This window comes from Vespa mandarinia, chromosome 11, assembly GCF_050613455.1.
Source record: "Vespa mandarinia isolate Hongniang chromosome 11, ASM5061345v1, whole genome shotgun sequence".
Lineage (NCBI taxonomy): Eukaryota > Metazoa > Arthropoda > Insecta > Hymenoptera > Vespidae > Vespa > Vespa mandarinia.
Window position 1 is genome coordinate 5,125,001 of NC_140820.1, and position 12,500 is coordinate 5,137,500.

The 12,500-nt window shown below is 26.4% G+C and overlaps 1 protein-coding gene across 1 annotated transcript in view; it reads right to left on the minus strand.

Moving 5' to 3' along the window:
• The window catches only part of LOC118441164 (uncharacterized), a 183,433-nt gene extending 180,372 nt beyond the window's left edge, over window positions 1-3,061 (minus strand). Inside the window, exon 1 of the mRNA XM_085660120.1 lies at window positions 2,404-3,061. The gene's annotated coding sequence lies outside the window, so the exon portion shown is untranslated. The remainder of the gene's footprint in view (window positions 1-2,403) is intronic.
• Window positions 3,062-12,500: the final 9,439 nt, after the last annotated feature.

A 12,500-nucleotide genomic window follows, 5' to 3' on the forward strand; every position in this document is an offset into this window, starting at 1 on the left:
AACGAGCTGATCGTTAAGAGGGTAACGAACATTTGCTTTTTGGCTAGGTAACCCCAAACCCCCTACCGTTGTACAATCTATTTTCCAATTGTTTATAATCCATGTATGTTGTATGTTTTGAAAAACGTGTTTTTTTTAAGATTTTCATACTTTTCGTACGTTAGAAACGTACTCTTCTTTTCCCCTTTATTTTTTATGTTTTTCAAATGATCGATTAATGTTACTTCTTTTCTTTCTTAACAATTAGTTAATAATTTGTTTAATGTCAGTACACGTTCACAATTGTTTTTAATATGATTATTATTGGAACGATTAATTTTAATTATAATTATTGTATCGAACAGAATTAATTGATATTTTGAAACTAAGTTTTTTGATTACATGTAGTAAATTCATACGTAACATTGAGGTTAATAAATGTATTAATGTATCCGTATTTTAATTAATTTATAAATGCCCTATTATCGTCAAATAGTAAATGAATGAACGTTGTTAAGAGAATTAATTTTAATTATTAAATCAGATAGAATTAATTATTATTTTGAAACTAGTAACTGTTTACAATAAAATCGTATGTAATATTGAGATTAAAATATACGTATTAATGAGATAAACGATACTAAAGAGATTTTCATGTTCCATTTGCTTTTTAATTATTTACTCAAATATTATCAAGTAATATAAATAACGAGATAATCATTATATATTTGACTCTTTACAATCCTAACCTTTCTTTTTTGCAATTGTAAAATTTATATGATTCTCTTTTATATCATAACATTATATATAACTATATTATATCTTAATTATAAAATATACATTTTAAACGACCGCTCGAACTTTCGAACAATAATTAATATTAAAGGAACGAACAATTAATTCTTTATTACGAACGAACAAAATAAAAATAAAAAAAAAAAAAAAAAAAAAAAAAAAAAAAAACACATATACACACATAAATGAATGTAAAACTTGAAAGTTAGAATACCGTTATAAAGAGTTAAGTAATATCTCGTAGATATTTCGAACTATACGTTTTTCCAAGAAACTTTCTTCCTTCTCGTTCCAGAAATTACGAAAAAAAGTGGCAACATAACCTATCAGGTTACATATAACGACTGTTTTGGCTTGAAGAGACTCTCTCAGCTCGCTCAGGTGTGTTTTACTTGTTCTAAGAATTAACAATGTTTTATTTTAAGCGACGAAGAGAAAGAATAAAGTCGAAACACTGTGTAACGAAATACGTCAACAAATTTTTCTATTTCAAAATTTATTTAAAACGAACAAACATAATTGACAAAAACGAATTAATTGTTATTAATTGATCAAATTAATTAAATTATATTTATTTAGTAAAAATGCATTATATATAATAAAATAAAATAATAACAATAATAATTTATAATGTACGTAATAGTTATATATATTTTAATGTAATATAATATAGTGCAAGTTTAATAGAATATATAACAGTTATGAATAAATATATTTATAAATATATCTTAGATATATTTTCTAATTTCTATCTTTTATTATTATATTTTTAATCGAAATAAATTTCATACGTAATCGTATTCATCGTTCGAAAACTAATCTAATTTTTCAATCAATAAGTTATGATTTAGATGTACATATATATATAGATTCTTTCAGCTATGATTCAATCATAAATTTTCTAATTATATAAACATTAATTACGTACATATATTGGCAAACAAAATTGAACAAAATTAATTATTACAAAATTTTTATTCAAAATTTTACATCGTAAATATAATATCAATATAAAAGTTATTAATGGTAATAAACTAAAAAAATAATTCTCATATAAATCATTATCATTATCTTTTGTTTTGATAAAAAAAAAAGAAAACACAATAAATTATATAATATATATATATAATTTTGTTTAAAAACTAACCTAACTTATCGATCAGCAGATTAAAATATATATACATATATATATATATATTGTATATTCTTACAACCATAATTTAATCATAAGTTCCTAATACGTTAATGCATTAATTACATAAATAAATTTTAATATATATTAGACGTATAAATATTAATAAAATTCGTATTAAAAATTTCGTATCGTACATATCAATCAATCAACGTAATAGCCAGCAGAGCCGTATTTACAAATAGAAAATAACTAATAATCGATATTCTTGATGAACGAAAGTTTTTAGAAAAAAAATTTAAAGAAAAAAAAAAAAAGAGAGAGAGAGAGAGAGAGAGAGAGAGAGAGAGAGAGAGAGAGAGAGAGAGAAGAAAAAAAAGAAAGGAAAAGAAAAATAATTCTTTAAATCGTTATCATTGTTCTTCATCTTGTCAAAAATAAAAGATGAAATTACGTGTACATAAAATATATAGATATAAAGTTGTTCGAAAACTAACCTAACTTGTCGATATTCCGTTGCTATTCCTTCCTCTTCTTCTTCTTCTTCTTTTTCTTATTCCTCTTCCTGTTTCTCGTCCAGACAAGCCAAAGAGGAAGCTCGACGTATTCGATTACCTTACGTCTAACGTTAGTAATCGATCGATAGATCTAAAATCGACGTTTTACGTAGGCAGAAGCACTTGAACTCAAAACACTTATATCGTAAAAGCCACTCGTAATGGTTAAAAAAGAAAACCACGATTTACAAGCATACAAGATCACTTTACAAATACACATAAACATATATATACATATATATATATATATACACACATATATATATATATATACACACGTATTCTTAGAAAAGAATATTTTTTAATAACACATATACACGCACGTACACACACACGCGCGCGCGGACGCGGACATTATTATTGGAAATAGTGAATACGTATTAAAATATATCTAAAAAACGGATGAAAAAAGAAAAAAAAGAGAGAGAGAGAGAAGGAAAAAAAGAGATATAAAACAAAAGTAGAATAAAAATCATACGTTAATACGAAAATACGCTTTGCCAGGATTTATGTGTACTGAAAGATTGACTCGCCTCAGTCACAGAAACGACAAAATTTATACTCGAATGAAATCCACGTTTATACATCTGGTATTGTTTTCTTTTCTTTCTTTCTTTCTTTTTCTTTTTTTTTTTTTTTTTTTACTATTTATTTTTCCTTTTCTGTTTTTTTATCTTTTTCTTCTTTTTTTTTCTTTTATCTTCTTATCAAGATATCGTTGCTTAACCTTCGCCGTTTCACACGAAAAATTTACGACGAGTACGAATAAATTCGATTCGATGCAATCGATTTTGCATTGGGTTTTACTTTTATGTATATATATATGTATATATATATATGTATATATATATATATGTATATATATATATGTATATATCTATAGTTTTTTTTTTGTTTAAACGTAGACGAATCTCGTCGGTGAAGTCGCTCGATACGAGGACGAACGAAAAAAAACGAACATCGATCCGTTCGATCGCACCGCCGCGGTCGGACTAACCGCGTGGATCGTGATCGAGATCGAGCGAGCCGCTAACAGTGCCGTATTGTTTGGGTCCTTAACCTTGTATTTATTATTTATCGTAGTACCAATACAATTTCAAATACAATCGTCTGATGGATGTTTTTATTATTTCTATATACCTCGTTATATTTTTCTTTTTCCATGAATTTTTTTATTCCGTCGTTATAATCGATTATATTTATTTCGATTATGATATTATATCGATATGATACGATAATGATAATATGATATTATATCGATTATGATATTATCAATGAAGTAATATTAAAAAAAAAGAAGAAAAAACAAATATCATAATTTATTATTACATATTTTATTATTCTATCATTCTCTTTTTATAATTTATATTTTCACTATAGTTAATTATAGCAATTTATAGTGACTAAATTTATTAATTTAACTATATAAGTTTATAGTAATAATTAATATTACTCTAATATTATGATTATTTAATTTATAGTAATAATTAATTGTTAACAATTTGTATTTATTTATTATCAACATAATATTACTGTTATCATAATTGTAATTATTATTATCATATTATTATCATTATGCTATTATTACTATTGTTTTATAATTAACATTTCACTGTTATTATTATTATTATTATTATTATTATTATTATTATTATTATTATTATTATTATTATTATTATTATTATTATAATTATTATTATTATATTATACATTTATTATTAATATTATCATTATTATTCTATCATCACCATCATCATCATTCTGTTATTTATTATAATTTTATTATCATAATTAACATTCTATCATTATTATAATATCTATATCATTATATCAATATCTTATTATACGATTATACAGGTCTATCCTCTTATAACACGGTTAATGCATATCGTGTTATATCGAAACAGTATTTTCAGATTACAATATTATAGGAGAGTTGTCAATGTGTGCGTATACGTCTATACCATACAATAATGTATGGTATAGATATTATAGTCTAACAAAAAAAATATATATATACATATATATACACACACACGCATATATGCATACATACATAATAAAAATCAACTGTTCTCGATATAAACTCATTTTGTAAATTCATTTTTTTTTTATATATTTATTTATAATAATCGACTTATTATAAATAAATAAACCCTATAACCGTATTTATATATAATATATCTCATAAATTTAATAACACTCTATATTTTTTTGATCTATTCGAAATTCATCGCATAATAATAATAATAATAATAATAATAATAATAATAATAATAATAATAATAATAATAATAATAATAATAATAATAATCGTTCGAATTCCTGTATTGGACGTATCATGATTGGTTAAGCGAACGTGAAATAATGGTGTGAAAAGATCAGAGAAGGTTTCGTTCGGGGTAGTTAGGAAATGGCTCGTATCGTCGCGACAAGGTAGTTTAATCGATTTTCCTGGAAATCCTGTCGTAATTTTCTTCTTGAAAACCTAATAGACGCCTTTCGATAACGCCAAACGTGAAAGTCTAACATAAAGAAGAAGAAAAAGAAGAAGAAGAGGAAAGAGAGAGATAGAGAGAGAGAGAGAGAGAGAGAGAGAGAGAGAGAGAAAACGAGAAGATATAATACAATGTAAATAAAATAAAAAAGGAAAAATCAAATATTCATCTCGTATTAAAACAATGAATTAATTTTCCATCAAGATTTAACGTGATCTTTTTAACATGATCGTTTATTTTGTAATTAAAAAAAAAAAAAAGAAAAACAGAAAAATTGATAAAAAAAAAAAAATAAGGCAACTGAATAAGGGAATTTTAAACCTTGTATATATTTATTTTTTATTTCATAAAAATTAGAGTGTAACGTTTTTTTTTTAAGACAAAACCTTCTGCAAAAAAATGTTCCTTTTTGTTATGCGAAAGAAAAATTAAAGAAGAAAAAAGAAAGAAAGAATTTCGAACGAATAAATAAATAAATAAATAAATAAATATTAAACTAATTATATATACATATATATTTTTATAAAAATTATAATCTAAAAAATATAACAAGATTCATATTTACAACGTTACATCTCTCTTCCCACGAATGAATACAAATGAAAAATTGTCTTTCTTGAAATTTATCATACGTCTCATATTGATTTCGTACTATTTGTCACACTTTTTATGGATATACGATATAAAGGTATAAATATTGAAAGAAAATTTTTTATCCTTTTAATTAAAATCAAAAAATCGAAACAATGACGATTACATCGATTTCAATTGTTTCGAGTTAACCATATAAACTATAGTTGCTCATATGCTCCTGATCCAGGTCTCTTTCGCAAACGAAAAGGTCGAGTTCGGTGTGTAAGGCTCGATAGGACGAGCTCCGCCAACGCGAAGGCGAGTCACGTTCGAATGATAAATATCGTAGGGTATCCATGATCCGATGGACGATGGCCCATGGGTGGCACGCAGGTCCGTACCAATTCACGTTCCCGTGCCATGTGATTTTAATATCATTTTCATTGTACCAAGTTTAAGTATTTAATTCAGTTTAATGTACACGTATGTACGCTCATTCAAATATATATTTCACGAATTTCGTTCATCCATTCAACATCTTCAAAATTTATTAAACAAATTTACTTTTCCTTTCAAATTAATTCCCTGATACAAATATAAAGCTTGTTGTTTAATTGAAATTACTAAAAAAAGGAAAAAAAAAAAAATAGAAAGAAAGAACAAAGAAAGAAGAAAAAATTAATTAAACGATATATTGTTAACAATGATAGGGGTTAGATGGGGAATGTGCGGGGGAGGAGGGAGAGGGACCATAAAGAAAAGAAAAACAAATTTACAAACAACCGTAAGCACGTGTAATCGATAAGACAAAAAAAAATCAACTTATCTCAAATTTCGTACGAGCGAAATTTTCTTTTTCTTCTTTTTCTTTTTTCTCTCTCTCTCTCTCTCTCTCTCTCTCTTGTTTTATAATCCACAAAATAGAAAAAATCTAACGTTGATGATATTAAACGATTAAGTTTCAATAAGTACGAAGAAAAATTTCTTCTTTTTCCATAGAAAATCACGTGACATTATTCAAAGATTATCCTAAAAAAAAAAAAAAAAAAAAAAAAAAGAAAAAGAAAACGAAAAGGAAAAAGAAAATAGAGAAAAGTAAACCCACGTACTAAACTTGATAATAAATAATTTTCAATCGAAATAATATCAGTCATCATAAAGATAAAATAACAAGAAAAAAAAAAAATAAAAAAAGACGAGAACGCCTATTAAAGAGATTAATTAAAGCCCTGCCCTACTACCCCCAAAAAAAAGAAGAAAATAAAACAAAACAACGATATAAATTAACGAAAAGTAATAAGATAGAGAGGAAAAAAATAAAGAAAAAGAAGAAGAAGAAAAAAAAAAGAAAAAGAAAAGAAATTCCTAAAACATCAATAGTATTTTCCTCTTCTTTATGATTTCTCAAAAGTTTCTACGTCATTGTGCAGTATCGTATCGGGTGAAGCACGTGCCACGTATCGGAGAGATACACACGCATACGCATATTTTACATATACCCACACACACACACACACACACACACACACGCACATATATATTGATTTCACTTCTGAATTCTTGGATTTTTGTCGTATGGACCAGTACAGAATCGTTTAGTAAAGTCGAGCGTCTGCCGGGTGCAACGTTTTTCTCTCTCTCTCTCTCTCTCTCTCTCTCTCTCTCTCTCTCTCTCTCTCTCTCTTTCTCTCTTTCTCTCTTTCACTCTTTTTCTCTCAGTACACTCATACACATGCATACGCACATACACACATACACACACACACATACAAATATATACGAACACATACAATTTTATATATATGTATACGTTCTGCGTCTCTTTCTCTCTTTCGTGGTAACGGTATCGCGCATCTGGTGTCGAACCAAGCACGGTGTTTGCCCGTATACAATGGTGATTACGGAAACAAAAGGGCGAAGACCGTGAATACCCCTTGTGGTAACCCCACACTGCTGTGTTTCGTCTCAGACTCTCTCTCTTTTCTCTTCTCTTCTTATTCTTTCACTCACTCTCTCTCTCTCTCTCTCTCTCTCTGTCTCTCTCTCTTTCTATCTCTTTCTTTCTCTTTCTCTTTTAACTTCTCTACAGGCTGCTCCATAAAATGGAGACGAGTTGTCTCCATTTCCTTTCTTTTTCTTTTTTTTTTTCTTCAATTTTTTTTTTATTTAAAATTTTGTTAATCCCTCTATAATCTCGTCTGCAACAACTTTCAAGCCACTTACTCAAATGTATATATACATTTATATGTATGTATGTATATATATATGTATGTATGTATGTATGTATGTATGTATATGTATTTACATTTTTTACATCTCGTTTCATTTTATCACTATAAAATTATTTTTGTTAGCTCATATGATGAACTTTTAATATTTTTCCTTTTTTCTTTCCTTTTGTTAAATTTAAACCACATATTTTTATTAATAATGAATTTTTCTAAACGATACTTTTCGATAGATTTAATATTTTTATCATTTAATTCGTCATATTATGTTTTATAATTAATACGAGATATTTATTCGATCGATTGATTTGTTTGCACGCGTGCAGATATGTATTATTTAATCTAATTTAATATTTAATTAATGTTATTTAATTTGCTAAATGATAATAGTCTAAAAATGATAAAGATTAATAATTATGATTTGGTGATACGATAGAAAGGAAAAAAAAAAGGAACCAAATGATAAAATTAAAAATAAATGAAATATTAAAATGAAATATAAAATTATAAATAAATGAAAATTATGTTCTTCGAAAAAATTCAACGAACGATAGAATTGAAGTTTGAGAACCACTGTTTTCACAATAAATATAAGAAATTCGTACGATTTTATCGACCGAGTGAATATAACCATCCAATCTGAGTTAGATCCTAATTTCATTTTATTTGTCAAATGATATATATATATATATATATATATATATATATATATATATACATATTTTGAGAACCATGTTACCGGGAACAAAAGTATAATAAAAGAATAAATATTATTATTTTTTTTGAATGAGAGAGGGAAAGTAGAAGAAGAAGAAAAAGGAAAAAAATATCAGAAAACTGAGAGAAAAATGTAGAAATGTCCATGTGAGTTAACTTTTCACTATGATATTATGCCAAAACGAAAGTTATAACGAACCTTTCCAATTGGTCCTTTTTCTTTTAACGTGCCGTTACATATGTATACATTGAAAAAATTTTTAATTGCTCTGTCCCATAAAGTTAATTTCTTCGCAACAATGCTCGTATAAGAGAAAATGCCACAACGTTGATAATATCAACGATAGTAGTACTCTTTAAATATGTTTATGCTAAAAGAAAAAGAAAAGAAAGAAAAAAGGAAAAACAAAGAAAGTAAAATGAAAAAAGAAAAATAAAGAAGAACAAAAAAATATATATATATATATTCCCACTGTGCGACCCAATTACCGGAGAATGTTTTGCCGACAGTGTAGCAAATTAAGGTTAAACCAGTTTTAAATTAGTACCATCGTTCTTTACTTGCTTGGGCGTTATCTAAACTTAATCAAAAAAATGGAACAAAAAAATGTGATTTAGAGGGTCAGCAAATAGTTCTTTACTGTGGGTTCGATTTTATATATATATATATATATATATATATACGCACACATACATATGTACAGAAGGAGAGAAAGAGAGAGAGAGAGAGAGAGAGAAAGGATGTCCTAAAAAATATGAAAGATATATAATAGAATTTGTTAACGAAAAATAAAAAAAAAATATAGTAATTATATCAACTAATATACATGTACTTTCTAACTTAAAATAAATAACAATTTTCTTAATACAGACAAAAATATAAAAAAGATATTTGTACGAAATTCTATCCACAACAATAATCATTATAAACTAATTATTATAATATTAACTGTATTATAATAATCGTTATAAGCTAATTATTATGATAGTATCTATATTATAATAATCATTATAAGCTAATTATTATAATGGCGATTGTTAAAGAGAAAGGAAAAAAAAAGAAAATAAAAAAAAAATAAAAAAAATAAAAAAAAGAAAAAGAAGCAAACGGGAGTTACGTCAATGAAATAAATATGTAAGCAGATTTTAACTTTGAACAGTTATAAATAATTTTTTTTGCAACAATGCCAATAATGATAATAAGATTTTTATAAGAAACTATACGGCTTACCCATTAATTATTATAAGCTACTTATTATGACAATGGTTGCATTAAAAAAAAAAAAAAAAAACAAAAAAAAAAAACAAAAAAACCATTATAAAAATCCATGTCGTCGACAGATATTTCCATATATAACATTCCAACTATGAAGAGAAGAGTAACAAATTTTTTTATTAATAAGATAAAAAGATATTTTTGTAAGCTTACTAAGAGGGAATTTCACATGTAACTGTAGGAACGTAGAATAAATAAAAAAAAGAAAGAAAGAAAGAAAGAAAGAAAGAAAGAAAGAAAGGAAGGAAGGAAGAAAGGGGAAAAAAAGAACGAACAAACAAACAGGGAAATAGGGAGGGGAGGTGGTGGGGGAAAAAAAAAGAAAGAAAAAGAAAGAAAAAATAAATGTTCTCGTTATGACAGGCTTTCAGTTTTTCTCTACATGCCTTCTAGCTCTCTGACATTTCCATCGTGCGAGAAGCGAAACGTTTATATGTTGGCTAGAGAAGAAAATTCTTTTCCGACATATATATGTATCCTGTTTATATATATATACGTGTGTGTGTGTGTGTGTGTGAGTGAGTGAGTGTGAATATGTGTGTATGATCTCCTTCTCTTTCTATCTTTCCCTGATGGTCAGTCCAAGTATAGGGTCGATCCCGAAGCAGCCCTCAGGCTACCAAATCACAATACCGAAGAGAAAGAAAAGAGTTTCCTTTCTCTGAGAACGTTACAGAGAAAGATAGAAAGAGAGAGAGAGAGAGAAAAAAAGAGAAGAGAAGAGAAGAGAGAGAGTAAGAGAAGTACATGTAAATCGTGCGAGTCTCACAGGTGCTTCATCATTACGTATGTATGTATATCTTCTGTATCATGGACGTCCAATAAAACTCGATCGTACTTTTCTATCACTATATCTTTATACCATATCTTTCATTTTCATTTTTCTTTTTTTCTTTTATCTGTTTATTCAATAATAAACAAAACACAGCTGCGAATTCGTTCTTTCTTTTTCTATCTTTCCATTTTCTTTTTTATCTATCTTTCCAATATTTTATTATTGTATTAGTTTTTTAAAATTTCACTTGACTTTCCTTAAATTTCTAAACTACTGTGATTTATTGTTTAATTATTAATGTTTTAGGAGATAAATTAAACAGATAGAGAGGTAGAGAGAAAGAGAGTGAAAGAGAAAGAGAGAGAGAGGGAGAGAGAGAGAGAGAGAAAGATATTAGTGTTAGTTATAACTATATTTATGTTATGTGGTTAAGACACTGTAAAGTAGTTTTATGCTAACTTTAATTATGTTATACTATACTGAAACGTAGTTATATACATTACCTTTAACTAACATAAGTTATAACTACATTACAGTGATTTAATTATATTATATAAACTGACCATATGAGATATATTTATTATTTAATTATATTATGTTATATAAACATTATATATGATATAAATTATATAGTATATATATATACATATATATATATATATATGTATGTATAAATAATCAAATTAAAATTCATTAAATTACAATTGATTTGTCTTCTTTAAGAAAATTATGAATCATTAACTTTTCTTTAACATCGCATAAAATAATTTATATATATATATATATATATATATATATATATATATATATAAAATAAAATAAAATAAAATAGAAAAAAAAGAAAAAGTTACAAACGCGCCTGTTCTCTCGTCTTTACGTGTATCTTCTCTTTGATCCTAATTAATTGTACTTGAATCTCCGTTGAGAGATCTCTAAAGCTATGCAGCACGATCTTCTTACACTTCTTACAGGTGAACACGACACTCGAGAAATACTCGCTCGCCGCATGAATATTTACGTGAGTCGTGCATAAATAGCCGTGGAAAAAAATGGGTTAAACGGGACACACCAGCCCCCTTCGTCCAGGGAGAGAAGAAAGAGAGAGAGGGAGAGAGAGACATAGAGAGGGAGAGGGAGAGGGAGAGAGAGAGAGAGAGCGTGGACGACGCTCTACGAAAACCGGCCACAAATTTTCTGCGTCTCTTACGGCACATCCGCATTGCGCATAACTATCTTCCTCTCTCTCTCTCTCTCTCTCTCTCTCTTTTTCTCTCTTTCTCTCTGTCTCTCTTTATCTTTCTCTCTCTCTTTCATTCATTCTTTCTTTCTTTCTTTCTTCCTTTATTCGTCGTTGACCTACGTACGTTACTATATATAAATATATATATATATATATATATTATATGTACGTATATATGTACAACCAGATTGCACTTTTTTTTGATAACGTTCATAATTTACAAATGTCACTTGCAGAATACGAACGAGATCTTCTCGATATGTGACTGTAGTTTTAACTGTGAAACTGAAAATTTATTACTTTATATTGTATTTTCTTTTAACTTATGAGTTATATGTATTTTATGTAAAATAAATTTTCATATATAGACACTTGATAAATTTAATTATCTCTTGTTGTAATAATAATAAATGTTATTACTGTTGAAAAATTAAATTCGAAAGATCTAATACATATAATACATATAATAATAACTAATACATACATATATATATATATATACTAATACATATATTCATATATATATATATATATATATATATATATATGAATCATATTTTGGTGATCTATAATTTAATATATATTATTGTTAATCAAAATCATAAAAATCTAATTTACATATATTATATTTCAATGTATTCTCAAATTACCCCAATTTCATTTGTATAAGATAAGATTGATTTAACAAATATATTATAATATGTATATGGATTATATTAAAAATTATTTT